The sequence below is a fragment of the Sceloporus undulatus genome, chromosome 1, assembly GCF_019175285.1.
Source record: "Sceloporus undulatus isolate JIND9_A2432 ecotype Alabama chromosome 1, SceUnd_v1.1, whole genome shotgun sequence".
Classification (NCBI taxonomy): domain Eukaryota; kingdom Metazoa; phylum Chordata; class Lepidosauria; order Squamata; family Phrynosomatidae; genus Sceloporus; species Sceloporus undulatus.
The window spans coordinates 122,330,253-122,353,191 of NC_056522.1; the positions used below are offsets into that span (position 1 = coordinate 122,330,253).

At 41.2% G+C, this 22,939-nt stretch overlaps 1 long non-coding RNA gene across 2 annotated transcripts in view; it reads right to left on the bottom strand.

Annotated features, from left to right (window-relative positions):
• Positions 1 to 531: 531 nt before the first annotated feature.
• LOC121929109 overlaps positions 532 to 22,939 on the bottom strand; it is a 22,951-nt gene continuing 543 nt past the window's right edge. Inside the window, exons 2-5 of one of the 2 annotated variants that reach the window (XR_006103613.1) lie at positions 15,984 to 16,198; positions 8,457 to 8,655; positions 3,106 to 4,532; positions 532 to 685 (exon numbers count right to left, since the gene is read on the bottom strand). This is a non-coding gene — a long non-coding RNA (uncharacterized LOC121929109). Of the gene's footprint in view, positions 686 to 1,562; positions 4,533 to 8,456; positions 8,656 to 15,983; positions 16,199 to 22,939 lie in introns of those variants that run through there. The other variant, XR_006103611.1, reaches the window with a different exon arrangement.

Here is a 22,939-nt window from a genome sequence, read left to right on the forward strand (position 1 = left end):
TGCAAACACCACGCAGCGCTTACATCACAATAGCGGCACCCATGTATGTGGGACACCGCCATTGTTACGCCACCACTCCATACTAGAGTTTGGGGCCGTGCGGTTGCTGCGCAGTCCCTAACCCTAGTATAACTGCCGCCATGCCATAAAGGGCCTGTCTGCATCAGGCCTCACTCTGTCAAACAGCCTGCATCCACACCGCATAAATAATCCAGTTTGACACCACTTTTGACACCATTGCTCAATTGGAAATTGTAGTTCGTTGTGTCACCAGAGCACTCTGAATAGAGAAGGCTAAACATCTTATAAAACTACAGTTTCTAGAATTACATATCTTTGGGCCATGACAGTTAAAGTGGTCCCAAACTGGATTATTTCTGCAGTGCAGAAGCAGCCTCAGTCACTTACTCGTTAGAGACAACTTTTCCTTTGTCCAACACAGTAATACCTGTATAATATCTCAGTGAGAATGGAGACTGACAAGTAGTTGCAAAAAGTATTTTTGGAAGAGTTCAACAAATCTGAGCAGGGATTTCTTTATTAAAAATGTGAACAGTTTTAATCACATTAGCTGACATTACAGCAATTTATTTTGCAGCTCTCATAAAAGGAAGTAATGAAGCATGAAATTTCTTCAGGAAATTCTCAACATCAGCCTTCAAGTAATGTTCAGCCACACGAGAATCTAGTCGCATAAAAAAGAGAACAGAATAACAGTTCAAGGAAAGACACTCTATCTTCTTTCAAATAGAAGAAAGGCCTTATTATGCAGGTATAATTTGGGGGGTGGACTTCATGTTCAGATTTTTGTTAGTGTTAAAAGAAAATTTGGCAGACATAGAAATTATATTGTAAAAAAAGAAAAGAAAAGAAAAGATGGGGGAAAGAAAAAAGTCTGAAAAATCAAATACTTTAATTTGGTTTTACTAAAATTTATTTTCATATAACATAGGAAAGAGCAATGTCTTCCTTAAAGGGATTACCGGATGATCTTTTTCCCCTCTGCCCTGAACCATATTTGTACATATATAATTTCAGATTTCTTCCAAACCTGTCTTAGCCATTTGTGTGAATTACAAATGGATCTTTAGTTTGGCATTATTGGTATTGGCAAAAGTTATCAGATGTGATCTTCATATACTTCCAGATGTCTCAGTGTTTCCCACAGAAATACCACTGGAGTTGAAATAACTGACATTTAAATGAATGATGGCCATTTCTGACTGACACAATGTACTTTTCAATTTGAGTAGCAAACTCTTGACTTTATCATATGGGGAAAATTGGGGAAAATAGGGGGTTTAAAGAGTCAATATTCCAGGAAAATCGCACAATCGCGGTGAAGATTTTCACACAATGTTGTGATTAAAGAGCACTTATCCTGGGAATAACCAGGGAATAACAAGCAACAAATCATTCATGGTATTATGTGGATGATTTGTTGTTGGTTATTCCTTGGTTATCCCCGGGATAAGTGCTTGTTAATTAATGTGTGTGAAAATCTTCACTGCGATCATGCAATTTTCCTGGGATATTGACTCTTTAAGCCCTCAATCCCACCCCTCCATGTGATAAAGTCATCAGAATCACTTGAATCTGAAATCACTATGTATCGTAATTTCTATCAGATGTTTTCCTCCTGAATTTTTTTCCCTTTGAAAACATTATCTTACTTCCTCCTGGGTGTCTCGCCGCCCCTGTCTACCAGTCTGTATCCCCTCTAAGCTTATTTCTTTTCTCTGTTAAAGCTAGAGGATGGGTAGGTGAGCATAGAACTGGTTGTTCTTCAGCTTCAGCCTTGCCAGTTTGATTATTCTGCTTGAATAATCCCCTCTCCACTCTGATACAGTTTGCCCACCATGCACCTCATGCTGCTGCAGGCACAGGCCCCATTCACATGAATGGGGCTTGAGCATCCACATTTTTTCTCTTATGCAGAGGGGTCCGGAATGGATCTCCCACATAAGGGAAGGGACGACTGTACTTCCTTTTGTACAGCAGACAGGAACTCAGCACCAACTTAACCCCTGATCTAATTAAAGCTCACAAAAACTGAAATTATATTTTCATCACCTCAGACACACAGACATACACATAGAGTTTATATCTTTTAGTTCTCAGTTTGCATTAGTAAATGTTGCCTATGTTAAAATGGTTCCATCTGTGCAAGACTGTGACAGCAAAGATATATAACTACCTTTGTCAAACCAAATAACTCCTGTCTGCAGCTATTTGTCATTTGTATGAGTGGCACTGTGAATTCTTGGGGCCAGGTACAGAGCTAATATCCTCACTGCCATTTCATTTATACTATGATTTCTATACTGGAGTGTAAGACAATTCACTGGATTCCTCAGAGCTGGAGCAACTTAGATTTTACAGCTGCAATAATCTGCAGCCAACATGCTCACTGGCTGTCCTGGTTGGCAAGGGCAACTAGTGGCTTCCATGTCAGGACCTGCTCAGTCTATTCTAAATTCTATCCATGGTCCTAAGCGTCACCCCCACAGGTTGGTCATACTAAAACCAAGAGTGATTTTTCCACCTTGTGACATGATGTTATTACCCCACGCTGCCACTGGTAAATTTACAAAGTTGTAGGCCAAGGTCTCTATCCAGTTGCTTGCCCAGTTTGAGTAGACCTCTGTATCAACTACTGAGTGGCAAGTCAACACACATATACATCCCACTGACTGAATGGCTTTACTCTAGTTGGGACAAGAAATTGGATTTAGAATCCAAAACATATCTTTGCAAGCTTTCCAAGCTTTTCCTCCCCTCCAGCTCACAGCAAGATATAACTTGGGAAGATGGTGAGACAACTTTTTAGTGTTGCTTGTTATTAGATGCTACATACTTATTTCTAGCTTCTGGCTTCTTTATTCATACCTGTACATCTCCTATTACACTATCAGTCATTATCTTCTGTGTCCCTTTCTCTAACGTAGTGAAGAAAATATAATACTAGGTGGGTACAGATTTCATTCACAAACAAACAATAGTCTGGTTGGGATGCAATGACACGTAACACACATATGCCTATAAGAAAGAGAGAGGATTTGGGGAAGGAAAGAGACAAGTCACAGGCACCATGCTTCTGCATACCAGTCCAGAGCAGAAGAATAGCTGCACCTGCATGTGCTGCTCTCAAGGTCTCAAGGGCATCTTATTTGGCCATCTATGGGGAAGCAGAACACTAAATGAGGAGAAGAAGAACTTGGGAATACACACACACACACACACACACACACACAATACAACTCTGATACTTCCCAGAGTATATATTGAAGTTCTCTCTTAGTCTCATCCAGTAAAGTTTTTCATGGGGAGGGTGGGAGATGAAGAGCCCACCATTACCCATTTCCTCACCTTAGCAGCTTGTCTGCTTACAGATGCTATGTGCCAATTCTGCGTTTCCACAGAAAAAGCTGTTGTTGGGCTCCCCCCCCCCCCAAGCATATGAATGTAACATGGAATTTCACCATAAAATTACAGCTTCATGAAGACTGTTCATAATTTATTATTTATATTACTCAGATCTCTAACCTACTTCCTAGCATATAAGCCATTAAAAAAAGCCTTCATAGCTTTTCATGAAAGGTAGAAAAAGAATTTGCTTTCTGATTTTCTGCAGAAATCTTCCTTTAAAGTCTGGCGTGCCTGACTGAAAAAATATATATCTTCTTGCTGGTCCATGCAGCTTCAGAGGAAGAAGAGGTTTGAGAAGACTGGGGAATTTACAGCATTGACAACTGTCTGAGGCATGCAGCAGCTAAATGGTTTACCCAATATTACAAATAAACTAATGTATGCATTCATTTGGAACATGAAAGCAAGAGTTTTTCTTGGATTCAGTATATATGAAGGACCATTTTCTCCCATATGATATGTCAGAGTATAGACTCTAATATCTTCAGATGAGGCTCTTTTCTTGGTCCCATAACCCTCACAGGTGCACCCAGTGGTAGGCTTGCCAGGTCTCTGGGTGCAGGCTGAAATCTCAGGTAATTGCCATGGAACCCCTAGATCTCCAGGAGTGTCATTTTGATATTTTTCTTGGCTTTATAGTCTAGGCATCAGTTTCCACATAATCCCAGTTGGCACTTGATGTCATTGGTTCTGTTTCAAGGGAATTATATATGTGTTGTGCTTTCCTCCAAGCAGTTATGTATCAAGGATCTCTTGACTGGTTTTTATCCTCACAACATCCCCAGAAGGTGGTGAGAGGCTGTGACTAGGCCAAGGTCACCAGCAAGCTGAGTTGGACCTTGAAGCTGGGTCTGTGCAATTCTAGTCCAAGACTCTTAATCCATTAAACCAGTACAAGCCACGTCACATTTTTAAGTGGAGTCAGTAGTCCAAATTCAGTCCAGTGCTTTTTACCATGAGATGATAAATGTCTTCATGTGTGCAGTGTCTCTGGATTAATCTCTTCCAGGTATTCTTTATCCTTTAGCAGCTTTTGGATTTCCTAGTTTCTTTTCTGTATTTACAGTAATCACAGCACCCTTCTTCCTTCCCATTTTTCATTTCTGCCATAAAAAACAAACAGTACTTTTGAGCAAACAACAGACATTCCCTCCCTCGCTCTCTCTTTTTCTCTTACACATACAAACAATGAAAAGAGATGGAACAAATAACATAGGTGATGATGTGTCACCGTAACAATAGGCAGAGCATAGTAAATTCTAAACACTGTGAACAATCTGCTTCCTGTTGTGGGAATGTGTAAGAAAAGGTTTGTTTAAATAAAGAGTGTGCCATACTAACACTTGGCAATGTTGTCATTAAACCTCCAGCTGGCAGAACTGCTGGATGAAAATTAGCAGTAGAAAAGGCTGGGTGAAAATTAATGCCGATGCCTATTGTTCAATAGATGTTCAAGGTAGTATTCTATCTACAGTTCGGAGAAAATGACAGAAGTCATACAAGTGGGCAGAAGATAGGAGAGAGGACAGAAAGATAGAAGCACCCACTCAGATATTTGAATGTACATCCCTAGACAATATATGAAGCAATTCTTTCTACACAAAGCTTGCAGAAAGGGTTGCTTCAGATATTGGAAAACTTGCTCCTAGTGGCAGCTGGTGGTTTCCCTGTCAGTGGAGTAGTTAATCTGTTTCAGATTTTAGACTGAACTTTAAAAGCACCTTCTAAAGCACTGTGTCCATTTTAGCAGCTGAGATCAGCACGTTCAAATTCTGGATAAAATGCCCGAGCATATTGACCACCCACTGAGATGGGAGTAAAAGGGTAAAAAGCATGGTACATGGGGCTCTAGGAAACAAGTGTTCAAATCCCTGGTTGTCCATTGAAACTCATTGGATTACTTTGGGCAATTTACCCTTTCTCAGCCTCAGAGGAAGGCGATGGCTAAACCTACTTTGAGCAAAACTTGCCAAGACAGTCCTGGAAGAGGGTTGCCATTACTTGGCATTGACTTGAAAGCACAGAACATCAGCTGCTTATCATGCCATCATACTCCAGCCACGAAAAAATCTCTTGTATGCTGTCCTTTACTTTATCCCATAAAACTGAGTGACCACTATTCATATCTATGTGAAAATGTGCCTCTGCTAAGGATTCTTTTCTGCCTTGTGTCTCCCTGATTCCACTGACTGTTTGAATATCATCCTGTTGGCTCACAGTCTCTTCTAATTCCTCCAGAACTGCGTTGCAGACATACTGGAGCCCAGAAGTTGGAAAAGCTACTTTTGACAGCAAATGTCCACAAGATTATGGATAATCTTGTTTGCAGGAAAATACAGTACGTAAAATACTATAAAAATGATAACAAATAGATCAGTGTCTTGCTGATCCCCTTTCTGCTGGTAAAATAGTTCCAACAGATCTATAGTATGCAAGTCAAATGGATATATGGATGTGGGGTGTGTGTGTGTACAGACAGAAGAGAGAGGGGGGAGGGGGAGAGAGAGAGAGAGAGAGGCAGGCATTCTATATATAAATGCATCACTGAAATTCAAAAGATGCATATACACAGCTATCTCAATGGATCGTTCTTGCTCATAATACTATAAAAATGAACTTGCCCCTACTTGAATGCCTAGAATTAATCCCTGTCTTTGTTTTCCCGCCAACTCTTTCTCTGTGCTGTCCTAATAATATTTTAATGGGATGCAACAAAAGAGATTATTTCAATAAACTTTTTTTCCCCTTTTTGCCCTTCAGGTACAGAGAGAATCACTTTTTATTTAGCCTCTTAAAGAATGACACATCCTACTGACATCTTCCCAATTCTAGCACTAATGAAAGGGCCACTTGATTAATAGTTTAGCTTCTTTGCCTCTTTTGTAACCAGCTTAGTTCTTATCAATTCAGGAAAGGTTGTTAACATAAGCATTGCAGGATGTATCAAAGGTTTCCTTCAATCACCTCTGTGTTTACTTAGAATAATTTGTGCAACGTTTGACTTTTTTATTATCTGGAACAAGGTTGGTAATTCAAAATCATATCTCTTTTCTTGGAAGAGAATCGCTTTGCTTCAATTTAAAGTTAAATTCAGCAAGTCATTTCACCTTTGATCATTTAATATTAGGACTCATGTGAATGCTACAATCCTTTTGCTAAGATCAAGGACTTTTTCACACGATGAGCCTATATCCCTCCATCCCAAAAATGGCTAAAATGGTGGCATCCTGGAGGAGCAATTCCATTTGTGAATTGTTATCATACACAAGCACAACAAGAATTTAAATCCACATTAAAGAGGCCCCAATTCGCATTGTATCATCAAATGAAAGTGGATAAATCTCCATTGCCACCCCAAAATACCTTTTCTGTGCATGCTCCAGCTGTCATTTCCACAGGAGGGAAGGGTGGCTGTCTTGGGGCTTAACAAGAAAACCCCATGTCCATGGCACGCAAGTCGGCCCTTCCAAGGCACACACAGGCAGGATCCGGTGCTGCCTTGGTGAGTGGGCAAAGGAGGCGAAGGCAAGGTGGGGAGTGGCAGGCAGGGCAGCTGGGAGCCAGGGAGGGCCTGGGTTGTGTGTGTGCCTTGGAAGGGCCGACACGTGTGCCTGCCTTGCCCATATGGAAGCAGTGGAGCCAGAGAGGAGGGAGAGCGAGGAGCTCCTGGTGCCTGGGCACTCATTGTAGCCTCTCGCCCACTGCCCTTCCAGAGCCTCCCTCCCTCCCTGCCTTCTTCCCTGGCGGGAGTGAAAACCAGTGGAATTCCTCCTCTTTCTCCCGAGAAGAGCCAGAGGCTATTCCAGCTCCCAATGCCCCCCAGGAAGGAGGGGGAGGAGGAGGGGGGATGCAGGGAGAACCAGGAGCTGAGCCAGGATGAAGTGGGGAAAAGCGGCATGTGGGCGGCGTTTTCATGGCGGCATTCAGGTAAGGGCCATCTGAAGGCTATACCTTCATGACGTCATGAACACACCCCTTTTTGCCCGTCTGTATCCCGCCTCAGTGATGCTGGTGTGACGATGAACTCTGCTCTACCTATGCTGCCTGGAGACTCTCACCTCCAGTAACATGGGAAAGAGCCATGCTGCAAGGCCGCTTACACCATCAGCATCATATCATAAGGGAGGCAGGGGTCATTCTGCACTGAAGAAATAATGTAGTTTGACATAATAGTTTGAACAATGTAGTTTTGTGAGATATTTAGCCTTCCCTGTCAGAGAGCTCTGGTACCACAACAAATTACAATTCCCAGGATTCCATAGCACTGAGCCATAGCAGTTAAAGTGGTATCAAACTGCATTATCTCTGCAGTGCAGGTGAGGCCAGGGAGAAAAACCTTCTCTTGCGCATCTGATCTCTCCCCCTTCTAACTGAGGTTTTCTGCTATTCTCTTTATTGTTACTTGCCAAAAGTACCTCATTGAAAGGTACTTACAATGATAAAATGCATTCACCTAACTTACCTATGGATCCAACCACCCTTGGTGTCTTTTTCACCTCACAGATATCTCTGAGAGACCCAGGGCAATAGGCAGTGTTATATAACTTTATATCAAAAGTTTTGCTGTACTTGAAAAATAAGTGGAGTTTGTTTAATATATATCAAAATGCCTAGTTCAATGGGGGGAAGTCAAGTAAAAATATTTCTGTTCAGTCAAATCTGAATAGTCTAGCCTTCACTCTAAATCAGCTGTACATAACATGTCTTCCTCAACCATCTGTAGATTAAAAGGATTTATTTCTGACAGAAATAGTAACAAGCAATATTGTGGTCATTATGACATGAAAAGATTGATTGTAGGTATGGAAAGCAATGGGGAGTTGTTTACATATTCATTCCAAAAAGCATACAGTAGTTGTTCCATGCATGTCCCAGAAACTGCAAAACTTTCTATTCACACAATTCAGGCTTGGCCATCTGATAAATCGGAGTGGGCAACTTTTGTTTGACTACAACTCCAACCATTTCTCTACATTGGCTATGGGAGTTATAGTTCAACAGCATCAAGAGGATCACAAGTTACCCACCTTGGTGGTGCACCTCATTAAGATCAAGCAACTGTGCTATTACAAAGGATATTCTTCTGTTCTTGCGCTATTACAAAAGATGTTCTCCTCCATTTATCAGGTTTAATGGGGAAGGTTTCTTTTTATTTCCAAGGACTTCTTCATTAATCTTCAAGAAATTTGCCTGCCACTGTTATGGATCTGGAAACTGTACTTCTCCCTAAGAAGATACAGGCAGCATTTTAAATCTAAGCAGAGATGAATGAAGACCATTTCAAGTTGCCACTGTTGTCAAGCTGTGAGTTTCATTCCCTCCAGTTTACAGGTTTTTACAGAGAAATCACTTGATGTCCAAAGTGCTTTGTGTTTTGATATATTTATATGGATGATGTAGGTCCAATAAAAGATTTTGAATTATTAGTATTTCCTGAGAAATTAAAGGCAAGATCGGATCAGAAATGAAGGCAAAAGGGCATGTGCTAACAAAGCCAGCCTTGCTACATGGCTGCCTTGATGTACTCATCTTTGCCCTAAAGGAATTTTATTATCCTTTAGAGAGCAAAAATGAAAGATGTGCTCAAAAATCAACCCTTTCAGGAAAAGATAACTTGATTTGTTTGTTCCATAATATAACAGATAAATACGGTTGAAGTGTTTTCCTATTGTTACACGTTATCACTTTGAACACTGATTTCTAAACATTTTTTAAAATATATATATTGATCTTGTTTGACAAAATATTCAGTCCAACAATCAATTGTACAGCTGAAAATTCAGAGATTGGTTGTGTTAGATCAGTTTGAAGAGTACCTTTTCCTTTATAAGAAAGTCTTTTCTTCTTATTCTTTTTGCATGAAGCTGAATAGAATGTCGAAACCTTCCTTTGCAAAGAGTGCAGTGGGCTGCTCAGAACTATATATAGAACACTGCTGCATCAGATTTACACACACAGGAGTGGGGAGGGGGATCTTTGCAGCCACTTTTGAGCAACATAGCATTCCACTGCATAATGACGATGTACTAATTACATTTTGTCATCACTTTTATAAAAATTGCCACCAAGTGAACGCCCAGTGCACTTTACACGCTTTAAACAAAAGAAGCTGCCTAGACAGACACTGTTCATATTTTGGAAGGGAAAGAAAGACAGAAAGAATGTACTGGAAATCATTTGTAACTAATAGGTCTAGTACACAGAGGGATATTCTAAATTCCCAAACAGATTCTTGGGCTATGTTGATTGTTGACTGATATAATTGACAGGAAAGACTTTGGAGAACACATCATACAAAAAGAACAACAGAAGTAATGTGATTTTCTAGGTTTTCTCCCACCCCCACCATGTTTTCCAATAGTTATGCCTAGCACCACTATCTCATCCACATTGACCAGAATCCTGTTGGGCAGTTACGAATGTGAAATTATTTGAAGGCACACAATAATAACAACAACAACCCAGGGCATCACTAGGGGAACTAGGGCACACCAGATGACACCCTGAGGGGGTGGGGTGAAATACAATTGCTCTCTAAATGTTTGCTTTTTGGCAGAAATGGGCAGTAACATTCACCTGTGTCCTTTTAAAATCCTGGAGCTAAGTGGAGGAGAAGGCATGATTGGGGCAAGGTAGAGAAAGAAGAGGCATCAGGAGTTGTTTTCTTAATTACTCATTTAAATTTTCTTTAAAAACATCACATTTTACAAAATTCTCACTTTAAGCACATGAAACAATGTACATGTAAATACATTTCGGCTGGATGTGTGATACTGTATTTTAAAAGTATAATTTTAATTTTGCTACTTGTTTATATCACAACTATTGTCATTACATTCAGTGATACAGTGAGCTCTTCTTATTTTGCCATCTGTGGATATGAGCTTCCACGAACGGCAAGCCCCATTGATTGTAATGGAGGTGCATACACTCAGCTGCGGTAGTAGCCATGTGCATGTCATAGGAAACAATGGGACTTAAGGTCCTGCATTTTTTTGTTATGGCGGGGGGGGGGGGAGTCCCAGAACAGATCTCCCACAGATATGAAGGGATGACTGTATGTGGAAATTACAATTTATGAATAACATTAGTACAAAAAACATTACTAAGGAGTTGGTATGGTGTTCTATGGGAGGAGGTCAATGGTGGGGGTGACACCATGAGTTACCACACTGGATGACACCAACCCTAGTGATGCCACTGCAACAAAATAGAGTTGCACACTCATTACACACTCATGACTACTTTAGATGCTTCATGGAGACCATGATTTTTCAAACGGATTTTTCTAATGCAGCAAAATACACAATTTTATGACCATCTTTTCTAATGCGATAAGATTTTACATTACAGAAGAGTAGATTTCAGTTGAATATTAGAAAGAACTTCTTGACAGTGAGAGAGATTTGACAATGGAATCAATTGCCTAGAAAAGTGGTGGGGTCACTTTCTCTGGACATTTTCAAAAAGAGCTAACCGCTGTGGATACTTTCACTGGAGATGCTACATTTATTTATTTATTATGCCTCTTTTCTCCCAAATAGGGACCCAAGGCAGCTCCCTGCATTGAGCAGGGAATTGGACGCTATGGCTCATAAGGCCACTTTCAACTCCATGTTTCTATGGTGCTGATTCCTGGGGGCATATGCAGCCCAGGGATCACATTTTCTGCACCCTTGATCGAAAAACTTTAGCTTCACACAGTGGGTTTACACTAATCCAGCAGAATTAAAAAGAAGCAAAAGCTAGGCAGCATACCATATCACATTTTAAAAATGCTCAGTTTCAAGAGTGGTTGAAGAGCTATCTGAAGGATACGCTGCTACTGCTACTTTGAGTGAGCGGGGCTTACAAAATAAGTTTCCCATCTCTTCATATCGTGTCCACTTAATTTCAAATGCTGGCACTGCTGGGGGATGCAATCCATGGCCCAGCTTCATACATTTTTTATCCATCTTAGCAGAGATTAAAGTGACTCTAGACCACATGCCAACAAACAGAAAGAACAGTTTACAAACTGGAGGCACACAGTAGGAAATGGGTTGTCAGTGAAGACAGCTGATACCTTTAACTCCAACACTTACATTTTCATTCTGACTTGCATGAGAAGAATTAAAAAACAAAATAATCAAGATTTGAACATATATACACACACACACACTTATCATTACTTCTTCTTTTTTAGAAGCTTAATTTACATAGCTTGCAGCAACACGAAATACTTCAGGAAAACTGACAGATATTACCAATGTTCCTTACTATATCAATTAAAACAAACCAAAATCAAACAGTCCAGGTTTTGTCTGTTTAATAAGCCTACTTGGCATATATTTTTGTTCATGGAATTCATCTGTAGTTTTTTTTTAAAAAAATCATATAGTAATTGTATGAGGGCCATTTTTGGAAGCAATGTAAGTAACCCACAAAAAAAGCACATTACAAAGACCATTTCTAGGCGGAAAGCTTTCTTTCTGTGGGTGTGAAATCACAGTCACCCAGCATTTCACTAGCATTAAGCACATCCACTGAAATCCCTGCCCTCATGTAACAGAAGGGGAGAGGATTAAGTCTTTCTGTCATAGTGGGATACTCAGGGAAGAATTCTTCTGGAAGTGTAGGAAGAAGCAGAAAACATAACAGACTATTTCAAACTGCAGAGGTAGAAGGGACAGGCTCTCATAAAGACAGTATTTAGTTTACTATTCTCCCACACTGAAAATGCTTCAGTGATGCCTTCCACTGGCTACTTCAGTTACGGATGTAACACAGCTTCAATAAGTATACCGCTATAAGGAAAACAGAGCTTGGATAAATTGCTTTTGAGGCGGGGATTACTGTACACCTAGAAAAGTCCCTCAGCTGTGGGATTCTGGGAACTGAACTCCAAACAGTAACTTTCCTAAGGTCTACTGGAAAGAAGCCATGACTGGTTCATTTGCTTTCTGTCATAAAGGCCATTCATTTCAAAGGAAGAAAGGAAATGTACTGAAACTGGGGACATAGATAAGGGGATTTGAAACTTTTTTCTTTCTTGACCATGGTGGTTTGGCCACAATATCAGGGACAAGAAACAAGCTTTGCCCACCCAATGTGTCCATCTAGCTGACTATAGTCTGAAACACACAGAAGAAATAATCCAGTTTGAGACCACTTTAACTGCCCTGGCTCAATACTAAGGAATTATAGGAACTGTAGTTCTGTGAGACATTTATCCGTCTTTATCTGAGAGCTCTGGTGCCACAATAAACTACAGTTTCTAGGATTTCCTAGGACTGAGACGGGGGAGTTAAAGTAGTCTCAAACTGGATTATTTCTGTGGTGTGTTTTGGATCTTAATTTGCTTTACTTTCTCCCATGGAAATGAATGGTGTCCTTTAATTTATATCAGAGAAAGTAAACACAAACTGTCATAATGTTAGGCAGCATGATCATCTGAAACTGTAACTGTGCTAATTTGAAACTCCGAGGGATTCTGCTAGATGAACCACCTACGGAATAGACATAAATTTGTTAGCTGTCCAATAATCTCACGTGGCATGTCACAATCTATGCAAAATAGGATGTAAAAACAAGCACACCTGCTCAGTTTATACAGATATATAGTACATCTTAAGAGAAATGAGTGTCTTTCTGCCATTAACCAATGTTTTCATAATGCCGTTTATGATCCTCATAGTTTTTTCCATTGCAAAAAAATCAGGTCCTTCAAGAATATTTTGGCTGTACAAATCATAAATTGCTCTTTGGTATGAGTGCCTTGTTTCGAAGTGTCTTTTAGATTGTCTGCAGCCATGCTATGCATGTGCGTTTGTGTGTGTGTGTGTGGGGGTCTTTCACTTCTTATTTCTGCTTGCCTCCCCACTTCATTCTCTTTCTTTCTCTGAAATTGCCAGCACAAGTCCAGCCTCGCTGTGCCTGCTGGATTTCCTCCTTCCACTGACCTACATCATTTTTATTGGCTTTCCCTCACTCAGCCTCATTACACCAATCTTCTGCCTCAGCCTCATTAGTATATTTTCATATCTTTGTGGCTTCAATTTTTATGCCATCTGCTACATCCTGCATGACTCATCACTGGAACAACAACAACCAAAAAGGGAAAAAAAACCTCCTTCATGCTATTGCAACAATAAAGTCAGCAAATTGTCTGCTATGCTGTCAAAGGATGGGAAGAACAAAGGTGAATACAAAGGTGGTGTGGAATAAAGATCCAGATGGAGACTTTTAAAAAGATTTTCTGTGAGTGCCTAATAGTGCAATGCTCTACACATCTGATCAGAAATAAGCTCCATTGAGTTCAGTGGCTCTTACCACCATGCACATCAGTCTAGAATTGCAGCCTTAATCCTGTTCAATTTCAGTTTGTGTTAGTTCATTAAAAACTCCTCCTTGGAATATTTTGATCTGAGGTTGATACAGCTGTAAACCTGAACAAATCTTAAAAGCCTTCTCAAACATAATTTTCCAGTGCCTACCAGAATAAACACAACATTCAGGCTTGAGTTCCATTTTAGAATTATGTAATTATATTTTAAGAAGATTTAAAGAACAGAAAGAACAGTTTACAAACTGGAGGCACACAGTAGGAAATGGGTTGTCACTGAAGACAGCTGATATCTTTAACTCCAACAACTACATTTTATCAGTTTAACATGGAATAAACTGAGTTGTTCAGATTTAAATTCCATCTTTAAAAATTTTAATTAATTTTTTTAATTTAATTTTTTTTCAGTCATTTTTAATGGTTTTAACTTTATGGGTTATTTAATTGTTTTTAAACCATCTTTTATATTTATACTTTTTACAGATTTTTTATATAGTTTTTAATCTGTGCTATTTGTAATAAGTTGTAAGCAGCATTGTGTCCCATTACTGGGGAAAATGCGGGATATAAATGAATAAAATAAATGATAATAAATAAAATGTACATAAGCGTCTTTTAAGAAGATATTAGGTGCATAGGGGAAATTAATTAGGGGGAAACCTTCAAGTTAAATGAAATTGCAGTTTTAAAAGACACATAGCTTATGGCCTTTCAAACTCACAAAAATTCAGTAGCCTAGAACCAAAGAATTTGCTTCAGCTGTGCTCCTAAGCTTCGTATTTTGTTGCTGCATGCCTTGAAATCAAAGCCATCTTTTGGAAACCCTATCACAGAGCTTTCTTGGCCAGATTAATTCTGAGAAGCTCTTCCATTGCTCACCTCTAAGAGAGTATGACTTGTTGAGGGTGCTTCTGTGACTGAGGAAGGATTTGAACTCTGGTCTTCTAGGTCCTGGTCTAACACTCAAACTACTACACTATGCTGGCTCTTTGGTTTGGTGAATCTAGTAGTATTTTTGACTCCCCTGCCTTTAAGGGGATGGGAAGTTACATGGAGAGATGTTGTTTCAGATGCACAGGCAAATGGTAGCCAAATAACTAGATTAGTTGTACTTTGGATCCCATCTAAACCACAAGGGTGTTGTCCTAAGTAAGCAATTTCCCACGTCCTCATACAATAGTGCTCTGCCTGTCATTTTTGGCTGCATTCACACTGCAGAAATAATCCAGTTCAACACTGCTATGGCTCAATGCTATGGAATTCTGGGGGTTGTAATTTGTTGTGGCATTGGAGCTCTCTGACAGAGAAGGCTAAATGTTTCACAAAACGACGATTTCCAGAATTCCATAGCACTGAGCCATGGCAGTTAAATTGGTGTTGAGCTGGGTTATTTCTGCAGTGTGGATGCAGCCTGAAGTGAACCCATCCAAAAATGGCAAGGAACAAAACTTGATACAGTAATACAGCAATGCTTTCCCTTCCGTTTTATGAGCAGTCCCAAGCGAACCTGGGGAGATCTACCACTACATTCCAAGTTCTATTCACTCCTTCTGTTCCAGCTAGTGTGTAATGTGTGGAAAAAAACATCTCACCCCACTTATTTGTGGTTGGAGCCATTCAGAGGATCTGCAAGGCTGTGGATCCAAAGCTGTCAGCTCCCCATCCCAGGACCATTTCAGGAATTTCTACCTAGTGGCAGCAGTGTTTTTCTGTCCATTTGGGCACAGTGGACAGACAAAAAATGCCCTGCCTTTACCAGCAAAATTTCTCTCCATTGTAGAGGATGGTGGATTGTTGTTAACTTTGCCACATCTTAATCAGAGCTCAGAAAAGTTACTTTTTTAACTTAAACTCTCCAAATTCCCTAGCCAGCACATCAGTGAACAAAGTAACAAAGTAACAGGTCCTACCTTTCATCCTAATCTCCTCCAGCCACCAATAAGTACTGTACCTTTGCACTTGCATATAGTTGATCATTAGCACTGTTATTTAAAGAGAACCAATGTGGCATAGTGGTTTGAGTGTTGGGGGGGGGGCGTTCCCACTCGCTTATACACCGGTTTACAAAGCGAATCCAGGGTGTATCGTTCTCACTCAATCCCGAATTAACTCTAGAACAGTTCTAGATTTATCCTCTATCGTTCCCACAGCGATTCGAATTTTATTCGAATCCAAACATTTAAACCGGATCAGAAGCCTATAAACCGGCGCAAAAAATAGTAGGTTTTACCTTGGGTTATCCCTTGTGCCAATATAAGAATTGCTGTATTTAAATGGGAACATTTCGGCGTCTGATTCGGGTTCCACAGGATGGGAGGAGCGGAGCGCGATGGGCTGGCTCGGGGGAGTCATCCTTTCTTTGTCCCCATCCGCTGTCACCGCCGCCATCTTTCCCTCCCTTGCCAACCTGCTGGCGAGGATCCATGCTTCTAGATATGATCAGCGCTAATAACAAAAGTAAGAGAGACCGGAAATTACAGGACTCTTAAGCGTTGGCTCTTTTAAAAAAACACCACAAAATTTAATACGAATTAAAAACGTCCCCGTAGTGGGAATGCAGGTACAGGCTACATCAATCCAAGTTATTCCGAAGTATTGTGACGTCATGGTGACATCGCTTTGATTGACATGACATTCATAACCGAAACAAGTGAATGTGAACGAAAAAGTAACAAAACCGGTTTAAATATACATCGATTCATAAATAATAATAAATAATAAAGTTTTTATTTATATCCCGCACCTTCCTTCGATCAGGGCGGCTTACAGTATAAAATTTAAAACGACAATACATACAATAAAATCCAAAATACATCACATATAAACAATAATAAAAAACACAGGCTAAAAGCCCCAAAGCCCTTCCTCTTGGCCACGAAAGAGGAGGGAGGCCCACAGGATTTTTAATCGGGGAATACCTGTTGGAACAGGAAGGTCTTCAAATCCTTCCTGAATTGGGCCAGGGTGGTAGTCGAGCGGAGCTCAGTGGGCAGCGTATTCCAAAGGGCTGGGGCAGCAGTGGAAAATGTCCTCCTTGTGGTGGAGGACAATCTAGCCCCAGGCACCTTCAGTAGTTGCTGCCCAGATGTCCTGAGGGTGCGAGGCGGAATGTACGGGGAGAGGCGATCCTTTAGGTAACCTGGACCCAAGCCATTTAGGGCTTTATAGGTAATAACCAACGCCTTATATTGGGCCCGGAAGCGGATAGGCAACCAATGGAGATCTTTCAATGCCGGTGTTATATGGCTGGTCCTGGGAGCACCAGTGACGAGCCGGGCTGCCATGTTCTGAACCATTTGCAGCTTCCGAGTTTGATATAAGGGTTGCCCCAAGTAGAGTACATTGCAGAAATCCATGAATGGGAACGATACTGTGTCAATTACAGCGAAACAAAACGTTACGTAAATGGAAACGATACAAATAAAGCAATTTGAAAAGCGGGATAACACTCGCTGTATTTTGAGTCGTTTTAAAACAAATCGCTGTATTTAAAATCGTTTTAAATCACAAGTGGAAACGTCCCCTTGGACTATGACTCTGGAGACCAGGGTTTGATTTCCAGCTCAGCCATGAAAGCCCACTGGGGGACCTTGGGCAGGGGAAGGCCATGGCAAACCTATAACAAATCTTGCTAACAAAATCCCATGATAGGTTGCCATTAATTGGAAACAAGTTGAAGGGCACACAACAACATTGTTATTTTTTAAAAAAACAAAAACAAATATAGTTTCTTCCAAAAGTAATTCACACCAGGTCATGGTAAAAACAAGCAGACAACCCCCTCCCCCCTCCGCAAACCCAAATGGATTAACAAGAGCAAGAGAGATCTGCCTCAGGTCTCTGACATTTCAAGGCAAAGCTCAATGGTACAGTATGTACAAAATAAGACGTGAATGATTCAAACCCACTTAAGTGGTGATATTAGTTTCCTAAATCTAAGCTAAGTGAAGTTAACCCCTGCAGCAGGACATTACTGCTGTTGTGAATTGGTCATTTGTAGAGTGTTCCCCTTGCAATAATGATAAGAAGGGGAAGGAAGAGATTGCTCAGAGTCATCTCAGAAGAGCAGGTTGCAAAGGAAATGATCCCATGCATGCATGCACACACAAAACTGTTTCTCATGGGTAGGAGGGCCTCTTTTAAGAGAGCACCTGCCACCTGTTGGCACTGTATGATAGTAGCCAAAAAGACAAATAAATGGGTTCTAGAGCAGAAATCTCCCTGGACTACAAGATGACAAAACTTAAGCTGTTGTATTGTGGACACACCATGAGAAGGCACAACTCATTGGAAAAAACAATAATGCTAGAAAAGGTGGAGGGAAATAAATTGTCTTTCTTTATTATTGTCTTTCTTTATTAAATGGAAATTTAGCTGTAAGAGTTTGGAGCGGTCATTACTCCCAGACACAGCTGGAGAAACATGCATATTTCTTCTAGCTTTCAATGCAGATGATGATGATGATGATGATGATGATGATGATGATGATGATGATTATACATATATATTTAACATAGGGTGACCAGATGTCCTCCTTTTCCACCACATGTCCTATGTTTCATCTTTCTGTCTAGGAGGAATTTCAAAATGTTCTTGATTTAGAGCATGGCTAAGAAGCATGAATTTATGGTTATGTGTTCTTTTTAGCTTTTATTTGAAAAAGTCCCCCATTTTTCTTTGAATGTCCTACATTTTGTAGTGCCTTGTTCTCTCTTGCAGTGAGGACATCTGGTCATCTTGTTTTTATATAGCCTTTTAGAAGAATTCTGTGCTAGGTGATGTATTAACAAATCATTTATTTCTATTCATGTTGTTTGTCTCTACTCCATCTACATGCTTTTTTATAATATATTTTATATTATATTATTCTTCTCTGGGTTTGTATCAGTTATTACTGATCGTCATCTCATTATTTTGAGGGTGGAATTCAGACACATAGCTGTATTTGTCTGGAATATCAGTATGCAAAAGGATCTTTCAGCATCTTTGAGACTGTGAAAGAAGTAGTAGCACAAGATTTTGTAGACTTGCACTGTATCTGTACTGCAGAAATAATCCTGTTTGACACAACTCCAACACCCAGGGCTTAATGCTAGGGGATTCTGGCAATTGTAGTGTTGTGAGACATTTAGTCTTCCTTGTCAGTGCCACAATAAACTACAGTTCCCTTGATTCTTTAGCATTAAGCCATGGCAGTTAAAGTGGTGTCAAACAGGATTATTTCTGCAGTGGTTCAATGCTATAAAATTCTGGGATTTGTAGTTTTGTGAGCTAGTTAGCCTTCTCAGGCAGAGAGCTCTGGTGCCAGAACAAACTACACATCCCTGGATACCATAGGATGGAGCCATGATAGTTAAAGCAGTGTCAAAGTGCATTAATTATGCAGTGTGGCAGCATCTGCCTTAGAGCGTAAGAAGTTGTAGACAAAGCAGATTTAGACATCCTTCCCACACGATTGTGGGAAAGACTTTCACATGAAGTTGTGCTTATCGGACATTGTGATCATGCATTTCAGATGACGTTGCACTTATCCTGTCATTGTCCTGCCACTGAAGTGGAACTGTCCTGGCATTTTGTATTAACAGAAGTGCATGTTAGTACAATTCCACTTCAATGAGAGAATAAGCGCAACGTCTCTGAAACACTTTCATGTGATCGGGACAAGGATGGGAGAAGGATGGGAGAGCCATCCATCCACTTCATTCCCGATCTCAACCCAACCCTGGTCTGATAATCTCCTAAATCTAGGACACTTTATGCTACAACTTCTTTCTCTCAGATATCAAAAGTGCTACAAGATCTCGTATACTAATCGTTATTTTGGGATTTTCAACTCATTTTTTTTTAAAATTACTGTACTTTAGTGCCATCCAAAATCTACAAAACAGTGATACAGTCTGCCCTTCTTATCCATGGATTTTTTTTTTTATCCCCAGATTCAAACATCCACAGCTTGAAAATATATAAATTCCAAAAAGCAAACTTTGGCCCCATACAGACAGGCCAAAATAAAGCTGCTTCGGGCCACTTTGGAAGTATGCTGTTTAAATGATGTGTGGGTCCTAAGAGTCTGGAAGCCGCACCAAAGCCATGATCCAATCCTAAGGACTGGAGTGCAGCTTTGGCGCAGCTTCCAGACTCTTAGGACGCATGCATCATTTAAACAGAATACTTCCAAAGTGACCCGAAGCAGCTTTATTTTGGCCTGTCTGTATGGGGCCTTTGATTTTGCCATTTTATATAAGGGACACCATTTTACTATGCCATTGTATATAATGGGGCTTGAGCATCCACCGATTTTGGTATCCACGGCGGAACTGGAGCCAAACCGCAGTGGATGCTAAGGGCCCACTCTACCGCTATTGGGAACACCAAAATGCACATTATACATGTTGCAAGCTATGACTAACATCCTTAATGGTTTTCTTTCTTTCTCTTGTGTCATTTTTAACACCTTGGCTGGATGAAGAAGCCAGTGGAACCTCAAAAGCGTGCAACATGTATTTTGTGTATTTTTATTGGTCCAGTAATGGTTATCCTGTTGTGTGGATACTGTACCATGCTATATGGCCAAAACACCTACCCCTGGATATATTTTAGTGGATAGCTTTAAAAGAAAACAGCTGAGGGCAGAATAGGAGCTACACATCCCCAGTCCTTTCACACACGGCAACAGTGACCTCATGCACTCTTGGGCCACATGGGTTTCCCTCACCCACTTGTAGAACTTATGGGAAAGATATAGTGGGTTGGTGGGTGGGCACAAGGACTACAACTCTCAGTATGCCTTATAACCACCACGTGAGCAGAAAAAGAGAGCCAGAGCAAGAGAAGCAGAAGATGTTGTTGTTATTGTTGTTTGACTCCAAGACATTTTTTCCTTATGGAGACCCTTGTTTGTTGTTGTGTGCCTTCAAGTATTATATTTGTTGTTGTTGGGTGCCTTCAAGTCCTTTCTGACTTATGGCGACCATTGCTATTTCTTGTTGCGTGCTACATGTGTTGTTGTTGTTGGGTGCCTTCAAGTCCTTTCTGACTTATGGAGACCCTTATCGCTTGTTGTTATGTGCCTTCAAGTACTACATTTGTTGTTGCTGTTGTTGTTCCTTCAAGTCCTTTCTGATTTATGGTAACCCTTATTGATTGCTGTTGTGTGTCTTCAACTGCTAAGTGTTGTTGTAGTGTGCCTTCAAATGCTATATTTGTTGTTGTTGTGTGTCTTCGTGTCATTTTTTACTTATGGTGACCACTGCTATACGTTGTTGTGTGCCTTTGAGTGCTACATTTGTTGTTGTTGTTGTGTGCCTTCAAGTCATTTCTGACTTGTTGTGACCCTTGTTGTTGATTGTTATTGTATGCCTTCAAGTGCTACATTTGTTGTTTTTGTGTGCCTTCAAGTCATTTCTGACTTACGGTTATCCTTAGGTTGTTATTGTGTGTCCTCAAGTGCTGCATTTTATTATTTATTTATTTATGGTATTTATACCTCACCCTTCAGCCCTAAAGGCTCTCTACATTTGATGTTGCTGTGTACTTTCAGGTGCTAAATTTGTTGTTGTTGTTGTTGTATGTCTTCAAATGCTACATTTCTTGTTGTTGTTGTGTGCCTTCAAGTCATTTCTGACTTATGAAGACCCATATTGTTGTTTGTTGTTGTGCATCTTTAAGTGCTACATCTGTTGTTGTAGCGTGCCTTCAAGTCATTATGGCAACCCTTATTGTTTGCTGTTGTGTGTCTTCAAGTGCTACATTTGTTGTTGTTGTGTGCCTTCAAGGGCTACAGTTGTTGTTGTGTGCCTTCAAGTCATTCCTGACTTATGGTGACACTTATTGTGTATCTTCAAGTGTTACACTTGTTGTTGTTGTATGCGTTCCAAGTTATTATTATTATTATTATTTCTAACTTATGGTGACCCTTATTGTTGGCTGTTGTGTGTCTTCAAGTGCTACATTTGTTGCTGTTGTTGTGGACCTTCGTGTCATTTTTTACTTATGACTACCACTGCTATTTGTTGTCGTGCACCTTCAAGTGCTACATTTGTTGTTGTTATAGTGTGTGTGCCTCCAAGTCATTTCTGACTTATGGCAATTCTTGTTGTTGTTGTTGTGTGTCTTTAAGTGCTACAGCTGTTGTTGTTGTGTGCTTTCAAGTCATTTTTTCACTTATGGCGACCCTTATTGTTTGTTGTTGTGTGTGCTACATTGGTTGTTGCTGTTGTGTGCCTTCAAAGTCATTTCTGACTTATGGCCTCCCTCAGGGTCTGGTTCCCTTGGCAAGCTCCTTCAGACAGAGGGGCTTCGCCATTGCCAATATCCTCTGAGGCTGAAAGAGCACGTGACTCGCCCAACGGTCTGTTTTTTACACTCAGTGTATGAGTGTGTTTGAGTGTGTGTGTATGGGGGGGGGGTTGGGAAGAGGAGGAGGAGAGCGTTTTGAAGAGGCGCGCGGTAGTCGCCCTGAGTGCGCATGCGTGCGGGGAAAGGCAGCAGGAACTCCGGCGCAGAGGGCGGCTATTCTCAGAGCGGAGAGGGGGCGCGCGCGCGCGCTACGCTATTAGCGCAACGTCGTTGTTTTGTGTGTGTGAATGGGGCGGGAAGGGAAGGCGGGGAAGGCTGTACGTATGTACGCAGGCGCGAGCGCGAAAGAGAGCGAGCGAGTGAGCGAGTGGCGGCGGCGGCGGGAGGAGGAGGATGATGTCAGCCTGCGAATGTCAACAATGTAGCGATTGAGGAGGAGGAGGAAAGGCGGCGTTCGGTTGGGGAGAGCGCGAGCCGCGGAGACGGAGAGGGAACGGGGCGGCCGCCGTTGGGAGCAGCCAGGGAGGAGGCAGCTAGCAACAGAGAAGAAGGACGACGACGAGGAGGAGGAGGAGGAGGAGAAGGAGCCGCGGAGACAGAGCGGCCGCCCACGGGCAGCAAAGGAGGACCTCCGCACCGCCCCCGCCGCCCCCGTCGCCTAGTGCAGACAGCCCCCTCCCCGAGTGTGATACCCTGTGGCTGGCTTCCCCTACAACAACAACAACACACAATCTCTTTCTCATAACACACATACACCCCTTTCTCCCTTCACGTTATCCTCACACACACCTTTCTCCCTTCACAAAACACACACACACCCCTTACATACTGTGACTACACACCTCTTTCCACCCGCACACCACACACACAAACACCCTTCCTCCCTTC